At 34.0% G+C, this 18,034-nt stretch overlaps 1 long non-coding RNA gene across 1 annotated transcript in view; it reads left to right on the top strand.

Annotated features, from left to right (window-relative positions):
• The first annotated feature begins 7,281 nt into the window (after positions 1-7,281).
• The window catches only part of LOC145672754 (uncharacterized), a 180,901-nt gene continuing 170,148 nt past the window's right edge, over positions 7,282-18,034 (top strand). Inside the window, exon 1 of the long non-coding RNA XR_014128636.1 lies at positions 7,282-7,459. This is a non-coding gene — a long non-coding RNA (uncharacterized LOC145672754). The remainder of the gene's footprint in view (positions 7,460-18,034) is intronic.

The following is an 18,034-nucleotide window of genomic DNA, read 5'->3' as shown; positions in this document are numbered from 1 at the left end:
TGTGTTGCTTTGAATATCTTTTATATATTCTTTCAGCCAACCTTTCTTTTGCAGTACGTACAATGTCTGAATTTTCATAGTGAACTTTCAATTTACCTTTAATGTCTGACAAGGAAATAAATTCTGATTCAAGAACACATTCATCTTTGACCTTTCGATAAAAATCAGATTTGCGTATTTCATGCATTTTAGCAACAATTTTATCTTCAATTTCGGCCCTATACTCTATGTTCCTTTTCAAAAGAGATTTTGCAATTTCCTGTTTAGCTCTTTTACGAATTTCACAAACTTCCTGTTCTACCTTTAAGGCATTTTCGACTTCTAACAATGTAAAAGGTTCTTTTCTATATCTGAACTGACTTTCTACTATTAAGTACTCTGTTTCTTTCCATATTTTTCGCATTTCATGCAAGACAGGAATTATTTCTCTATTTACAGACATGATGATTAATTTACTAATGCCAGAACAACAAAATTAAATAGCACTAATAAGGCACTACAATTTACCTAATCAATAAAATACAATTAACGCCGCTTTTATGCGGTTTTACCGAACGTCCCTGTTCGGGCGCCATTTTATGACAGTATTAGGGTTCGAGTCCTGGTACGTTCCCGTGAGAAAACCATATATTACAGTCCTGGGTTCGATTCTCGTCTATCCCTGTCTGTTTTCCATATATAACAGTACTGGGTTCGATCCAGGTACATCTCACTCCCTATCGGGATAAACCCTTTTGTTACTGTACGTGGTTCGTGTCCTACGGTCCCAAAGTGGGCTTACACATTTACTATGGTCTGGGGTTCGATTCTCCACCGCTCGAATGTCTTCTTTAGCATTATCTAGTGGGTTTGATCGACCATTGCAACTGACCATATAGCCGTCGGACAACAGGTTCAGAGTTCGGTCAGAACGTTACGGGAAACCGGCACAAAGTAAACTCTAATTGTATTCTGTAGCGCTAATGCAATTTATTAATGTAGGTATTACTAAGTTGCATAGGCGCTACTTACTCATGCTGTAAAGAAAAATGAATTAAGTTATTCCTTAAAATTAACACATGTAAATTTAAATCATTGTTATTATTTTCAAAGGATACTCAATTTTTGGATTTTTACTTTTTAATTCACAACACTAAAACTTTACGAACATATAATACATAAACAGTGGCACTTCACTTTTAATAACCAATATTATAAGCCCATTTAATACGAAAGACGCGGATGTCGCGGTAGACACGAATTATTTGTTATATTTCGTCACATGGTTGATTATTTCACTTTCACAAGCACTGTTCACTTACTTCGACACTAGAAGGGGAATTGCCATTGGCGGCTCCTCAGGGTCTGTCCTGAAGATTGCGGGTTGCTCTCCTCCATCTTCTTTCTGGTGAACTAATCACCAACGATTTTAAATATATTTGTTCTTGTAGTAAACTCATTCATTTTGCGATCGCTCCTTTAATGTAGACGAATATTATAGTTAGCGTTTCACGGAGAACATCTTGCTATAAGTACAGTAGTAATGTATGTTCACAAACTGCTATCGCACCGAGTACCATCGTCAGACCATTCGTGGTTGCTTCTTCGGGTGTCTCTGTAACACTCATTTCTCTTTCTTTTCGTCTCGTCTTGTTGCTAGGCAAAAGTGCGCTTTGCTTCGCAAGCTAAAAATAACTATGACAGCCCATAGACAGGAATGTTTTGAGACGACGTTTGTCCATTGTGCTGAATTTTAGCTCCTTATATGGGAAGGAGAGAGGAAGTCTGCGATCTCCGTGGCAATTGAGACGCACAAACATATATGCACATTCGTTTGTTGACTGAGAGAAAAATTCTTGGAAGCACTATTAAGCGAGGTTCATTTAAAAAGTTAAAAATTTCTTCTTAAAAATTGACTGAGCCAAACCGTATAGTTACAAATGTGGAACAAGATATCCGTAGACAATATTATTTTGCGTGAGATACCGTTATTACGACTCATTTATCTGCTTTCGATTTCCAGCCATTTAGAAAATCGGCATTTATTTTCGCATAACTGCAAACGGAAAGCTACAAGGTGACTCGTGATAACGGTACCTCATGCAAAATAACATCGTCTAGGGAGGTCTTGATTCACTTTTCGATTATTTTTTATCTATTTGAAGATATCACATAATTATTGTAAAATTAGCGGTATTTTAATTTCGCAGTGATAGGGACTCTTTAAGCGGAAAGAGTGGTTCTTTGATTTTCAAGATCGATGTAAGCCTTTGTCGTATGAAACTAGTTGTATTCTTCACTGAAGTGGCATTAGATTTTTTTTTTTTATTACAAGCCGTCAATGAAGAGGGGAAAAAGAAATAAGCCTATAACTGAATCCTTGTGATGCGTAAGACGTAGAACAGTTTTGGACATTGATTTTCTTTAATCGATAAAAACAAAATGAAGTAGAAAATGAAAGTAAAGACAAATTTCAATGAATTTGTATCAAATAAAACAAGTACTGCTAATCCACGAATCTAAAAAGGAAAGAAATGGCCTCTCGAAGCGAAGAGGATTTGATAATAAGAGAAAAGCTTCCGAATAAACTTGATCACGTGCTAAGCAATTAACCACGTGGTATTTCTTCCGTTGGAAGCAGCTAGCGTCAAGAAATGTAACGGCTGGAAAAAGCAAAAGTTAAAGAGTGTGTAGAGTATTAGCACTCTTTTGTCGAAATTTTCGACCTTCATTTGTTTTATATAAATAAATAAATAATATCATACGGGATCTACAGAACTCTTGCAACCCTGATCAAACTTGGCATGAAGGTAGACTTTGATTTGTTTAGTACTCATGTGTCACACTTTCCTGTACAGACTTTAAGTTTCCGAACTATGAGTCTTCACATTTGGGCGTAGTCAAATTTTCGCGAAAAAAAAAAGTATTAGGAAAAAATTATTATTTAGAAAAAGTATAGGAAAAAAATGCGTGGAATAAATCTGTTAAACGTTAAGTAAAAGCAGTATGTAGTTTATTTTTAAAGTACTAATATACTCATTCTCTTAAGTGCAAATCGGTGATAGAAACATACAGTGTATCGTAGATAGTTAAGAACATCAGGAACAATGGCCATGGGGACAACAATGTCCTGACCACGTACTCCTCAATTTCCAAATCATCGGCTGGACAGTTAGACTGAAGCAGATCCACCAAAAACTCAAGATGACCTAGAAGGCCTTTCTCCGAAGCATGACTAGAAGTAGAAAAGATAGATAGATTTGTCGGTCATCTAATAGATTCCATGCTCAGAAGAATGGAACGTGTAATAAATGCGGAATGGCCTTGAACACTATATTAGTGTGCTCATACCAGCTCCCAAAACAACCATTTTTAGGACTCCTTAAACTTTCCTGAAAGTATTTCTCATAGCAACCACTTCTTGTGCAATTCTACTAATATTGAAAAAGTCTGCTGGATTTGAACTCAAGACCTGACGATTGGGAATTCCGCGCTCTACCCTTTTTATTTTTAAAAGTTCATCCCAATGAGACACTGGTCTCCATGTTCATATCTCGTAAATTCTATGTAATCCACACACAACAGGGACACGAACATAGAAATATTGAGGACAATTAAAAATCCAGACCATGCTCTTCAAGGAATTCGAATCACAGTGGATTGAGCCTTGTGATCCGAAGCCTGGTGCCCGAGACCTCTCGACTATTGCCACAGGCTCCAGTGAGCTAACATGAACACACAAACCCATTCTGAAGAAATACGACTAAACTTCTGATGTTCAATGACATGAATACTCATATCCGTTAAAAATATTGTATTAAATTTGGGATATTCCGAAATCCCGGAGTCTCACTGTAGCAATTGTTTAAACCAGGGTCATTGGAATTTTCCTCACCCCAAAATTCCCCAGTTTTTTTTTTCATGCCTATTTTCAGATTGGCTTAAAATATTTATTTATCAAGAGATCATCATAAGCACAGAATACAATTGGAAAAGAAATGTTTGTGAATCATACCTAACAAATTTTGTTTGCTTTCGATCAAATTCGTTGTAACAGTGCTCAACTGCAATCTATTATATGAAAATGAAGAGAATCTTGTTTGTGATCGCATCACGGGGAAACAGTTAAAAAACTTGAAATTAATTTTTGAATATGGTTAATACCTACTTTGAGCTGAATTTTTATCATATTACTTTGATTCAAGGACGAATCCTAGGGGAAGGGGGTTCAAAATGTATGTAAAAAAAGCACAGTATGTCACAAGCCCGCCAAGTTACGAAGATGAAACTCGGTTTATAAACTCCTCATTAAAAATAAGTGGACACATTTTTTTTTTTTTAGCGTTTTTGAAAATCTTCATTTTTAAAGGAAGGGATTTTCTATAATTCCTTTCTTCATTGAAAGCGCCTGTAGTTTGCCCGTTGTTCGTGATCGCACCACAGGGAAACGGTTGAACAATTTGGAGTGAATTTTGAAACATAGTACAAACCTTGAGCTGTTTTCTTTTATTATGTTACTTTGATTAAAGGGTGCAACCTAATGAAAGTAGAGAGGGTTCAAAATTTCAGCCAAAATTACAGTATCTCATTAGCCCGTCAAGTTAGGGAGATGAAACTCGGTATATAAACACACAAAATAAGGGAACACGTGACTGATCGTTTCCGAAAATTCCCATTTTAAGGGAAAGAGGACATTTTCTATAATTTCTTTCTGCACATTTAAGTTGATGTTGCCTATTGTTTGTAATCGCGTCACAGAAAAATGGCAGAGCAGTTTGAAATAAGCTTTTAAACGTAGTTCGGGAGAAGAGGATTCAAAATTCATACCGAAATAAAATATCTCATTGTTCATTACTATTTCATTTATATTCGTATCCTAAAGGGGAGAGGAAGCTCAAACATTTTCCTTGAACCTAATTCTCCCCGTGCAAAGAACATTTATTTCAGCTAGTCTGAAATAAAAAGACTTCCTTCGTTTTTGTATTACCTACTTGCGAATTAGTATCAAATAATAAAATGTTGTTATGCTCCACTCCTAAGAAATGAAAAATGTTTAACGTCCCACGGTTATGCCGGTTAGGCTAAAGGATACGGTGATAATGAGAAATGAGTGAATTGGTGGAATGAAGAAAGTGGGAGGATACGGGAGAACCCCGAGAAAACCCACGAGCACGGTGTTTGTCCACCACAAAGTCCACACGGCGCGAGCTGGGATCGAACCAGGGATCCCAAGTACCGGAGGTGAACGCTCTACCACTGAGTCACCGCGCCCCTTCCACTCCTAAGAGTGTTGCTTGATGTTTTATTGTAAAATGAAGTTGTAGTAATTTATGGAAATAATATTTCATTCTTAATCTGCACCTGTAATTTAATTCTCATTTAATTTTATAATTTATTTTGTATTAGAAGAAGAAGAAGATAATTTAAAGATTGATTGCATAAACATAGAGATAGATAAATAAGTGTGATAAAAACAAACGAAGAAAAACCTAGGCTGCTAAATATAAAATTAATTAACAATAATAGTTATCAAAAAATTGGCTACTTACCAATGAATCCTCCCTTGAAAAATTTAAAGATTTTCACGTTTCGGAACTCTCAGCTGGCTCCTTCTTCAGTGGCAAGGTAAAAAGGATTAAAACGGAAAGGAGATAAAAGGAGTAAAACCAGGAATACATACCACTATATAAAAGTAACGTACAAAAAAGATCCTGAGATGAACAGAGCAGAGTGAAAAAAAGAATGAACTGAATAAAAAAGAACGCAGTGTCTATGTTAGGCCACTATTGCCAGATCCAAAGTATGTATCAAAGGTAGATACCCAAGTTCGATCAATGTTGCCAGTATCAAGGTTCAATGCATGTTTGTATTTATGAATAAAGATCGATTCTTTAATTTCCCGTTGTTTTTTTTATTTTGCTGAACCTCAGCAGTTATATAAAAAACTCAGCAGTTACAATAGTGGTTTTAAATATGTTGTAAAAAACAGTCTAGACGTAAAACAACAATTATCATCATTTGTAAATGCCAATACCATTTTACTTACTTCCATAGACGTTGTTGATATGTATCCGTCCATACCACTGGAACTTACTATCAATAGTACTCGATCCTGGTTATTACAAAATGGCGCTTCTACCTATGAAACTAATTTTTTTTATTACAATTACTTGAGGTTTGTTTAACAACTAATATATTCCAATTTGAAGATCATTACTTTTCTCAGAATGATGGCTTAGCCATGGGTAACACATTATCCCCAATATTGTCAAATATCGTTTTAAATCAGATTGAAACGTCTATTTTACGGCAGGACACATTTAAGTACGTTAGATATTACCGTTATACTGATGATATTTCACTACTTGTTCGTGACTAAAATACACTTACACAAATATTCGAACAATTCAACAATCAGCATCCTAGGCTGAAGTTCACCCTTGAACGTGAATCTGATAACGGCCTTCCATTTCTAGACCTATTGATTACCCGATCACATAATAAATTTATTACAAAAGTATACCGAAAACCCAATGCAGGCACTACTTACATACATCAACTGTCAGCTCATCCGCCAATGTACAAGGCCAATATTTGGAAGAACTTCTTTCGTAGAGCATTATTAATTTGTGACCGTCAAAAAATCTCAATGAAGAAATACAGTTTTTATATAAAATAGGACAAGAAAACGGTTATAAGCTGTGTATTTTACAAAAATGGTTTAATCAAACACGTAGATCGCTGCAAGTCCCCAAAACGGTAACTTCCAAAGAAGCAAAAACTTGGATTGGAATTCCTTATTTTCGACAACTTTCAACAAAAATTCAACGTATTCTTGCAAAGCATAACATATCTGCTTCAAGTATTCCCCCCAAAAGTTTACAAAAACATCTCACTGGATTTAAAAGCTATTTTGTCGATCCATTAAATAAAGCAGGTATTTACCGCGTCTATTGCGAATGTGATTCCTCATACATTGGCCAAACTAAACGTAATGTTAACACGCGTGTGAAGGAACATGTTAAACAATCAAAAAAGTTACAAAAAGAAGGCATGTCGGGTTTGGCGCTTCATCTAAAACAACATTCACATAATATAAAACAGGTTAAGGTAATAGGTTCAGCAAAATCAAAAAAAACAACGGGAAATTAAAGAATCGTTCTTTATTCATAAATACAAACCCGCATTGAACTTTGATCGAACTTGGGTACTTACCTTTGATGCATACTTTGGATCTGGCAATATTTGCCTAACATAGACACCACGTTTCTTTTTTATTCAGTTCATTCTTTTTTTCACTCTGCTCTGTTCATCTCAGGATCTTTTTTGTACGTCACTTTTATATAGTGGTATGCATTCCTGGTTTTACTCCTTTTATCTCCTTTCCGTTTTAATCCTTTTTACCTTGCCACTGAGGAAGGAACCAGCTGAGAGTTCCGAAACGTCAAAATCTTTAAATTTTTCAAGGGAGGATTCATTGGTAAGTGGCCAATTTTTTGTTAATTTTGAATATCCGCCCATGTAATTATAATAATAGTTATCGTTTAAAAAACGTATTAAATATCTGAAGAACAATTAATACAAAAATTGGGTAATAATTAAATATAATTATTAACTATATAAACATTAATTGTGTTAATAGAATAGTTTAGACTTGTGGCAATATAAAATGAACATGAGCAGCTAAGCAAATGAATTCTAGAGCTTAGGCCCTTACTCCTCAATATCACTACACCTACGAATTAGGATCTTTATTAAAAATTATGCTGTGACGAAGTCAAACATAATAAAGGGTTAAGTTCCAAAGTTGGGCATCCGTTTGCATGAAAATTTTTAAAATTTACAGAAAAGATATGGATAATTTAATCATTTGTGTGCTTGATAATATATAAGGGTCTCGAAAAATCTGTTTATTTGTTATATATAAGCGGTTATAAACATGGGACTATACGGCGAGCGGAGGGAACTACTTGGCACAAGATAACCGAACAGTTGCATTGTGGGAAACTAACGAGCATTTATGTTATCAACATGGCGAATGTTCAAGGGCAATGAAATAACAGTTTTAACATTTGTGAGGTAATACGTTGATAACGAGGAAAATCTTTTAAAAGTTTGTGAAGAGCACGGATTAATGAACCTAATAGCAAATTGCAGAAAATGTGGAAAGGAGATAACAGCGAAAAAACGTGGCGAAAGCGGACGCCCAACTTCGGAATAAATACCATAATAAAAACCACAAAATTCTTGTAATTTGCCATTAAATTGGGACGGAAGGAAACTATTCGGAAATCTATTTATTATAAAGTAACTTACCACGTTGTTTGGTTAAGAGATGAGTCCGATTAATAATAGTTCTTATGTAACCAAACAAATTATGAAAATCATAAAAGGGTTATGTTCACGATGCTTCGACGACATTATGATTACTTTAAACACTTGTTTCTTCTATTTTATTTCGTAATGTGATTGTACATCAATCTACCGTTTGGTAAGTAGCCAAGTGTATCTAATGAGTTTTAGTCAAAGGCTCAATATGAATTTAATAGATATAATTTAATGAGAAGAATACGAATAGTGTGATATGATGAAATAGAGTAAAGAAATACTCTATATTTAAAAATATTAGTATAAAATTATAAAAAATATTGATGTTGTTATGTTTCTTGGCCTTTGCTGGATCAGAAGTTGGTTGCTAGGGTGATAAAACACAATACAAGTTACGATAATGAAGGATAATACTGCAATTTGTATTCAATGCTGATAATCGGAACAAAACTATTATATGGTAGCTAAGTTCAGATAATCTTTAGAATCAACTTTAGTTACAACGTGGATTACTTTGGGAATAGATGCCGTCTACAGGATAGTAGTTCGAGAGCGAAAGATGTGAATTTGATCTGGATAACCAAGTATATATACTTATACTCTTCTAGTTATCTATGTATGATTTTTGCAAATTGTTTAATGGCATGTATCCGTCCAGTTCATATATAATACAGAATAGTTGCTTCTTCTAAATTGAATTATTGATTTTATTGGATAATGTAAATTAGTTAATTCAATAAGATAATTTAATTTTGTGTCGTATTCCGAAACTATAGTGAGTCACCGTTTTCTTGCTACCATGGTACCATGCAATGTGAATAAGGATCTTCGTGGTGCTTTTTTTTATCACACTCAGGAAGACCCAGAAACTTCTGAAACGAACTTCTTTCCACATTTCTAGTAAATGTAGTGGCGACCTCTTAATTGATGCGTCACGAAAAATATAATATACATATACAAATAATGCGTTCATTTACAGTTGCGCCTGGTGCATTTCAATATCTTTCTCCATGTGTCAGTTAATTATAGATCGAGAACTCTTCACTTAAAAAAGGAAATTACTAAAGTTATACTAAAGGAAATTACTAATGATAATCAGATCGTGAAACTTCCGAATTCTTCTTGCGTATATGGTAGAGTTTGTGAAGTATTATACAATTATCGTATGTTGCAAATGCTCTTTAATCATAAAATCTATTGTAAAAAAGGAAATTGACAACTGGAAATGAAATTTAAAAAAAAAAAAAACCAACATTTCAGTTAAAAAAAGTTAAACAAAACATTCATTCAATAAAGCCGTTTTTCATCTCTGATTCCTGAATTTGAGGTACTGTCCCAATATCTGCCTTGTGTGTTTTGAGGGAAACTGAAGAAATCTTCAGTCAGGACGACTGGCTCAGGAATTTGAATTCTGAGTGTAGTAATGGATTTTTATTCCTATTCCATATTACATAGAATTGCCCATTTCTTTGTTAATTTACAAAATTGTCTACTTTCTCCTTTTTAGAAATCGAAATATAGGCGAGTGTCAATGGTGTAAAGTATGTCCCACGGAATGTGGATGGTGCTTCACAGATTCCCTTGTGCATTTATTTATTTATTTATTTATTTATTTGTAATTTTTATTAAATTTTGTTCAATGTCTCATGATGATGCACCGAGGCTAAGGGAGACTGATGATGAGATGGATGATAATTGCGGCATGACGAAAGTAGAAGGAAACGGTAGAACTCCTAGAAAGTCCACGCACACAGTGTTTGTCCACAACAAAGCTCATTTCGCGGGAGATGGGATTGAACCAAAAACCAGTATCAGAGGTATATCACCGCACAAGAGAATTTCACATTTTCATGTATACAATAGAACATGAATGCTTAAATGGTACTTTAAGTAGGAATATGACTTTAAATATACCTACAAAATTTAATACAGAGGTTGTTCAGTCTACATTTGGCCAATTTTGACTTACCTAAAAATTTAGAAGAATCTATGACGCCAGGTCCGTAAGTGCTCGATGTGTTTCCCTTGGTTCCTAACAATAGCCGGACAGCGTAATTTCCACGGTAATAGGCTTCTCTAAAGAACTTGGAGGGGAATCTTGTCCCATTCTCTTTGCACAGCTTTCCAAAGTCCTTCCACAGTTGTCGCACGTCGTTTTCCCAAAGCCCGCTTCAGCAATCCAAATCCACAATAGTCCATAGGACTCGCATCTGGAGATTTAACAGGTACCTCACTGAAAGGTATCACCTGTATACCACTTGCTTCCTCCATCTTCCTGTAGAATGCGAGGGACGATCGTTGAGGTATGTGATGAGGTCTTGTCCATGTGAATGCGCACTAGAGTGGCGTCATTTCCGTACACTGTTGGAATCTCACGCTCGTAGATCGGCCGCATGATCTGCTCCTGAAAATACTGCGAATTTATTTTGCAGTTCTTCGCCACCCTATGAATCTTCAGTTTACCTCGGTAACAGTAGCCAGTAACGACCATGAACCCTTTTGTGAAGGATTCTTTACAGACACGGACCCACCTTCTGAAGTTCTTGGCGCCTTTCTCTCGGTACATGATGGCTCTCGGTTTGGAGCAGTCGGAAAGGTAAATCCATGCTTCATCGAGCGTTACGACATACATCTACCTTTGTTTTGCCAGATGCCGTTCGTACAGCTTCCGGGAGTTACACTTTCGTTCCTTTTGGTGGGCATCCGTGAGCATTCCCAATGAAGACAGTTATGCAGTGTTGTTATTTCGTGCTGACAAGTGAGGAAGGGAATAAACACACACACACACAAACACACACACACACACACACATATATATATATATATATATATATATATATATATATATATATATATATATATATATATATATATATATATATATATATATATATATACAGTGGACTCTTTTTAATTCGAAGTCCAAGGGGACACGAAGAACTTCGAATTATCCAAAATTCGAATTATCCAACAACATTCATTTTTACATATATAACAACAAACAAACAAACTAAAGTATTGTGCATCAAAAACATATTCATATGGTGTAGGCTTTACCTTTAAAGCAGCTTATTATTTGCGTGATCGAATACCCCAAACCAACAAACGACATTGACTCCAAATAATTCAAGCTACGTGTACAATGGAAAATATATTTACGTACAACACTACAGCATACATTGAATAGTCCAAACAATTAAACACCAGTAACAATTTGAATATTCTGTTCTCACTTTTAAGAAGTCGTAAACCTCATTTGCTTAAATTTGATTGTTTTTGTACGTTCAATAAATTTTGAATTTCATGTATTGCGTGGAATACGATATTAATAACATTTGGTTGACTTTATCAATAATTCATCTTAAATTTTCAACCAATTCTGAAACCAGATGAGATTGGAACACATTCTCTATCTTTACTTCTTCCCCAACTCTCCTTCATCTTTATCATTACATAGATCTTTTTATTTATCTTTTGTATTACTCTTTCCTATGGCTGCATCTGGATAACTAAAAACACGTTTAAAACTCTATTTCCGTATTTACATCTGTCCAACATTAAAAATTTTCAACTATATTTACTTCGAATTATCCAAAACATAGGTTCAAAAGTTCGATTTATCCACGATTTTTTACTATTGTTTTCAATACAGTTTTCAAGGGGAGTGGACTACTGTTCGAATTATCCAAGTTCGAATAAACGAGACTCCACTGTATATATATATATATATATATATATATATATATATATATATATATATATATATATATATATATTTGTGTGTGAGACAGAGACGGGGCGGGAATAATTGATCATGTAAAAGCAGAAATCGAAGTATGACTTGTCATCTTCGTGGACATCAGTTTTAAGACAGAAGAACACTGAAAAAACCGAAAGCATGAGATAAAGATAAACCAGTTTTCAGGCTTGAATGTCGAAACTTTGCTGAGCACAATCAAGAAGATTGTGGAAAGGAGCTCTCTGAAGTACAAAGTGGTAAGTGCTCTGTCAGCCTTGGACTTCAGGCTACAAAACAATCCAGAACTTGCTCAGACTAGGATTAAATGCATCCTACAAACTTTGCATCAGCATAACAGAATATCTGATTCTGTGGCTGAAAAACCAAAGTGTCAATTTATGTTTTTCTGTACTGTAATCCAGGGGTCTCTTGACTTCAGAGAGTACGAAGAGAAAATGGACAGCATCAGGTTAGGTGACTTCTTTGCAAAGGTAATGTCCAAGAAATAAGAATATTCTGATTTGTGACATGTGAAAATATGTTTTAGTTTCATCCCACAACAATCAGTGGAGGGTGTGTTTTCAATCAATAAGACATTTATTGTAGAAAACCAAATAAAAGATTCTCTGGTAGCTCAGAGGTGGGTGCATGATGCAATTATGTATTATGGAGGGGTGGAATCTATTCCTCTTGATCAAAGAATGTTTCTCTCAGTTCGTTCAGCTCGGAAACGCTATGATGAATATCTTAAACAGAAAAACGAAGAAAAAAGTGCAGAAGAAAGTCAAATCAAAGGTTAAAAAAGAAAACTAAGTGCTGAAGTTAAGAAATTAGAAGCAAAGAACAAAGAAATTGAATTATGTTACAAACAAGAACAAGACATTCTCGTAGAACAAATTCAAGAACTGAAAGTAAAACAAAATTCTGTTTAAAAATGTAAATGTGAGGATTAACATGTCTCAGAGCTGGCAATATTAGGACTGATAGTGGGCCACAGTGACTCAGTGGTAGTGTTCACCTCTGGTGCATGGGGTTATTGGTTCGATCCCAGGTCGCGCCAGGTGAACTTTGTGGTAAACAACCACCGTGTGCGTGGGTTTTCTCGAGGTTCTCCTGTTTCCTCTCACTTTTTTCATTTTATTTATTTCTTATGATCATCATCATCTTTAGCCTAGGCGACATAACGGTGGAACGTAAAACTTAAGACTTGACAATATATTCTTGTCTGCATGTTATATTGCTTTTTATTGTTTTTCAAGTAAAAAAAAAGTTTTATTTGCAATGCCAAGGTATGTGGTACTGTATCATACATATATTATTATATACTCATATGTTAAATTTTGAGTAAATAACAATTACTCATATTGAACATAACAAATACGTAAATGGTAATTAAAGGAGTGTGTTGGACGGCTTATGGGGATGGAGGAGGCCGTTAAAAAGTGAGTGATAGAACGTACCCTATATCTTACCATGTATATTCAAGAATTTGTGTCAGGTAATGTCAGGGAAATCGATTTTCACTTTGTTTGTGGGAACCCTGTAAATACCTGCAGACAATTATACAACACACACTTATGTATTTCCATTACACGTTCTACTTAATTTGTATTTAACATTTAATATAATATATCGACGTTTTGTCAACATCCACTGCATCTGAGATGTTGTATTTTAAACATAATAATTACTTATGTCATGAAATGATTGTATGAATATACATACAATTCATTTATTTTAATGTAATTATTCATGCATTGAGGAATATATCATTACATACGAAAGAGTTTGTCCCACACGGGAAAAGAATTCTCTCAAAGTTGGATTTTGAAAAGTTTTAGCCCGAAACAGCCATAATTAGTGCTGCTATCCTTTTCGGAATGGGTTGTACATTGTTTAGAAATTACAAAAATGAAATGGTACATACCATTCTAAAATATATTTATTTCAAAATGCACTTTTTTTTTTTAATATATATATAAAGTAAAACACCTACCTATACGTTGGTCAATTTTCAAATAGAACCGAAGGTGGCTAACATAGACAGGTTTCACTGATGTAATTTCAGTAATAAAGCAATCTTCTGTCATTCCTACCTGGAATGTCAGGGAACTTATTTTGATCGTGAATTGTTATGAAGAAAAATATATTCAAATATTATTTTAGAGAAAGTGTTTAAAGACATTCTATTTTCTGTCCGGTAAATTTAACGACCTTAATTATAAAGTATTATTAACAGGCAAAACATAGCATGTGTTGATTTGTTTTTATTTTAAACATAGTTAATGAATTTTAGAATGAAAAGGCATATAGAAATAAATCAACAGAAACTAATTGATCAGATACATTTATTTATTATTCTTAAAAAAAGTAAAACTGTTTTAATTCTTGCAATTTTTGAGAAAAATAATTTACAACTTTCTTACATTCTTAGAAATCAAAACTTACATCTCTACGTCACGAAATACAAATTACTGTTTGGCCACATTGTTGAATATTCTCTCACTACAGTTCAGAAATTAACTTTTTTAAAAAAGATAAACTACATAAATATTCGAAATACAAATAGTAAATATTCAGCTTAGGTAGAAGCAGTTTACGACAATAACTTATATTAAGAAATTCTGTTTTACATATTACTACTTCAAATTTTTAGGTAACTCACGACAAATCAGGTAAAAAGCATACTTCAATTTGAAGAAATTAATTAGTTACTTGCCATCCAGTGACATTCTAAACTTATTTGTTTAAATGGTTACCTAAAAAAAAAAAAAAAAATCAAACGAATAGATATTTTTCATTCTTTATATCAAAAAGCCTTGTGAGACAAACACTACTTTTCTTTGTAAAAATAATAAAAAAAAAAAAAACCTGCTATATTCAGGTATAGAAATTACTGATATTCACACATTTATCTTACGAAGCACCGCATATATTTAGGGGCACTCATGTGCTTCAAACATAAACAGTGAATGTGTAAATCTTATTTCACAAGGAGTCAGCTGTGTACTCAAATCTACCGATTCTCTGTAATTTTTGAAAGTTTCGCGAAAAATGCACCTGTTTGCCTCCGATCTTAGATCACTACTCTCTTCATTATCCGTAAAATAACTGTTAAGTGTGGGATCTGAAATTAACAACACTTCTAAAGGTAAAATAGTTCCTAATTTGGTAATTTCTTCTATCATTATTTCGGATGTGTACTCCAAATATCTGATATTTAAGAAACGCAACTTTTTGCATTGTGTTATGTATGGAATTATAAGTTGAATGTCGTCATCCTTAATGTAAATCTGTTCTATATTAAGAACCTGGATTTGATGTTTTATAGCGCTAATGAAGTTGACAAATTCACTCACACATTTTCCTAAGTTATTATTACTTATATCAAGTTCTGTCAATGTAGTTGTGTGGATAGATGTGGAAAGGAAAGAGACATCTTGTGGTGATATATGACAATATCGAAGGTCCAGAAGTTCGAGACCACAAGGTAATCCACTAAGAAGTACAGACACTTTATTGGTAAGCTTGATGGAAGATACATCCAATCGCTTCAGACTTAAACACTGCAAGGTAGAGGCTAACTCGGACATATTAGCTGGACATACTAATATATCAAACATATTGTAACTCAGAATCAAACTCTCCAGAGCCTTAAAACGACTTAATGCCTGGGATATCTCTAAAATACTTTTGGAATCTATATCATTAAATCGGAGATCTAAAGCTCTAACGTAAGTTGGATTCAGGAGATATAACAATTCAATCAATTTTGCTTTATGATTTAATTTTATTGTTATCCGGGAGAAATGTAATTCTGCATTTGACCTATATTTTTTCATTATTTCCAATGTCCTCAGGATCAGTTCTATATTCTCCCTAGTTATTGGACAATTTATGATAACAATGTATTTATCTGTATCTGCACATTCACTAGGTATATACATGTGTAAAATGTCCCCTTTCCTTCGGACATATTCCTTGAAAAACTCAATAAATTTTACTAGTTCGTCTGGTGCAACAGGATACCCGCTTAGATCAAGAAACAACGAATTCATGGATCCTTGGTTAATTATAGTGCTAACTTTAGTGAGCATATGGTCACAGGACTCCATTGTAAATTTCACCAAATATTTGTATTCTTTAACATCATGAACTGGGTCCTTTATTAACATTTCCCAGCATACGTTGGTTCCGAAATCAGGAAGTAAGTTGGATAAAATTACCGTCTGGAAAGGCCACAATTGTATAATTTTATTGACTACAGTGTAGTCGCACTTCATCAGACCGATCTTTAATAGCAGTAACTGAAGAGAAGAGGGAAGCCTATCGAAAATTTTTGTCATTAAATTCACATCGGAGATCAGAGCAATAGCTGCAAGGTTCTGCAAATAAAATGTATTCGTTTCTTTCTTCTCATAATTCCATTCATACAAAACCATGCTGCGGTGATAATAAATTCCATTTTGTAGTCGGTTTGGAAAGTATACAGCCATCTTAATTTGATACCAGCATATTTATTATTATTATTTGCATCAACAGCAGGATGCTCTGCAAAATTTTAGTAGTTTCGTCTGTCTCGAAGTTAACCACAGATATGAAATTATGTAAATGAATTAAATCCACAAAACTACCTGCATTTTTTCCTTTTCTTTCTTGTGAATTTAATAGGCGCAGATTTTGAAGTCATACTTGGCCAATACTTAAAAAAAATGGGTGCAGGTTTATAATAAGTCGCCATAAATATAGCAATTTTACGGTTGAGCTGAGTAACTGCGTATGAAATAGGAATGTATCAGAAACTTATTTCTATCAGCGGGACGTTTCTGCACAATGTAGGAATTATTTTATCGTTTACAAGAGTGGGGTTACTAGTGTAAAACCATTACAAATGCTATAGGAATTCTTGTATCTGTTAATGTATATTGTACTATATAATATAATGTATATAAATATGTATTTGGAATAGTAGTTAGCTTTTTAAATCAGCACCCGTTTAAATAACCTGAGTATCATTGTGGAAAGTTAACAAGAGAGGTAATTGCGTTACTCACAATGAAAATAAACATATGCTACAAAGGACTTTATGCAAACGGTTTAGTATAGTTGTTTCCAAAGCTAAACCAAGTTTTCTTATCAGCAGTAAAACTGTCAAATTGCTATTACCAGCCACGTGCGGTTTGTCAACCAATTGGATGTTGCCGGTATTACAAAAGCTTAGCCACTCTCCCTGTTGCCAGAGTAAACAATGAAGACTGAAACTATTCTTCGTGCTGACTGTTGCAAACCAATAAACAGAAAAATAAAACAAGAATAACCATTCAAAATAGGAATAAAATACGTACAGGTCATTCAACGAAGTAACTTTCTCTCCTATTATTATTATTATTATTATTATTATTATTATTATTATTATTATTATTATTATTATTATTATAATTTCTGGTTTATGCCCTTCATGCAACTTACAATCAATCTCACATAAAGCACTATATCAGACCTGATTGAATATTATTTTTAAAATTCTCACATCAAAATAAAAAATAAACAATTGGAACTTACGACTTCAAGAGTTTAAAGCATGTTATCATATTCGTTATCCTCATTTTCTGAGGACGATTGATCTATCTCGATGACAACATGATCCTGTCTCCATGAAAAACATTTTGCAAGACACGATTACTTTGTTCAATGTCTCGACATGTCTTATGTAGTTTCTCCATTTTTCAAGAGTAACAGAGTCCGCTGCATTTTTCAAAACTCATATAAGTTCTGATATTGGACGACCTTTTAAATTGCAAGATGCAACACGCCTTTTTATTTCTTACCAAACTTGCTCTATAGGGTTGAGCACACAATGGTATGGAGGTAATCTTAAAACAATGTGCCCGTGCGAAAGAGCAAGTTCATGAATTACGAATTTTTTCTGTTCTCGAGTTGATGTCTCCCGAATAAGTTTCATTAAAATAGGTTTTATTGGAAGAGGCT

Source organism: Thermobia domestica, chromosome 16 (genome assembly GCF_964235325.1).
Source record: "Thermobia domestica chromosome 16, izTheDome1.hap1.1, whole genome shotgun sequence".
Classification (NCBI taxonomy): domain Eukaryota; kingdom Metazoa; phylum Arthropoda; class Insecta; order Zygentoma; family Lepismatidae; genus Thermobia; species Thermobia domestica.
This window is presented reverse-complemented; position numbering and strand designations above follow the sequence as displayed.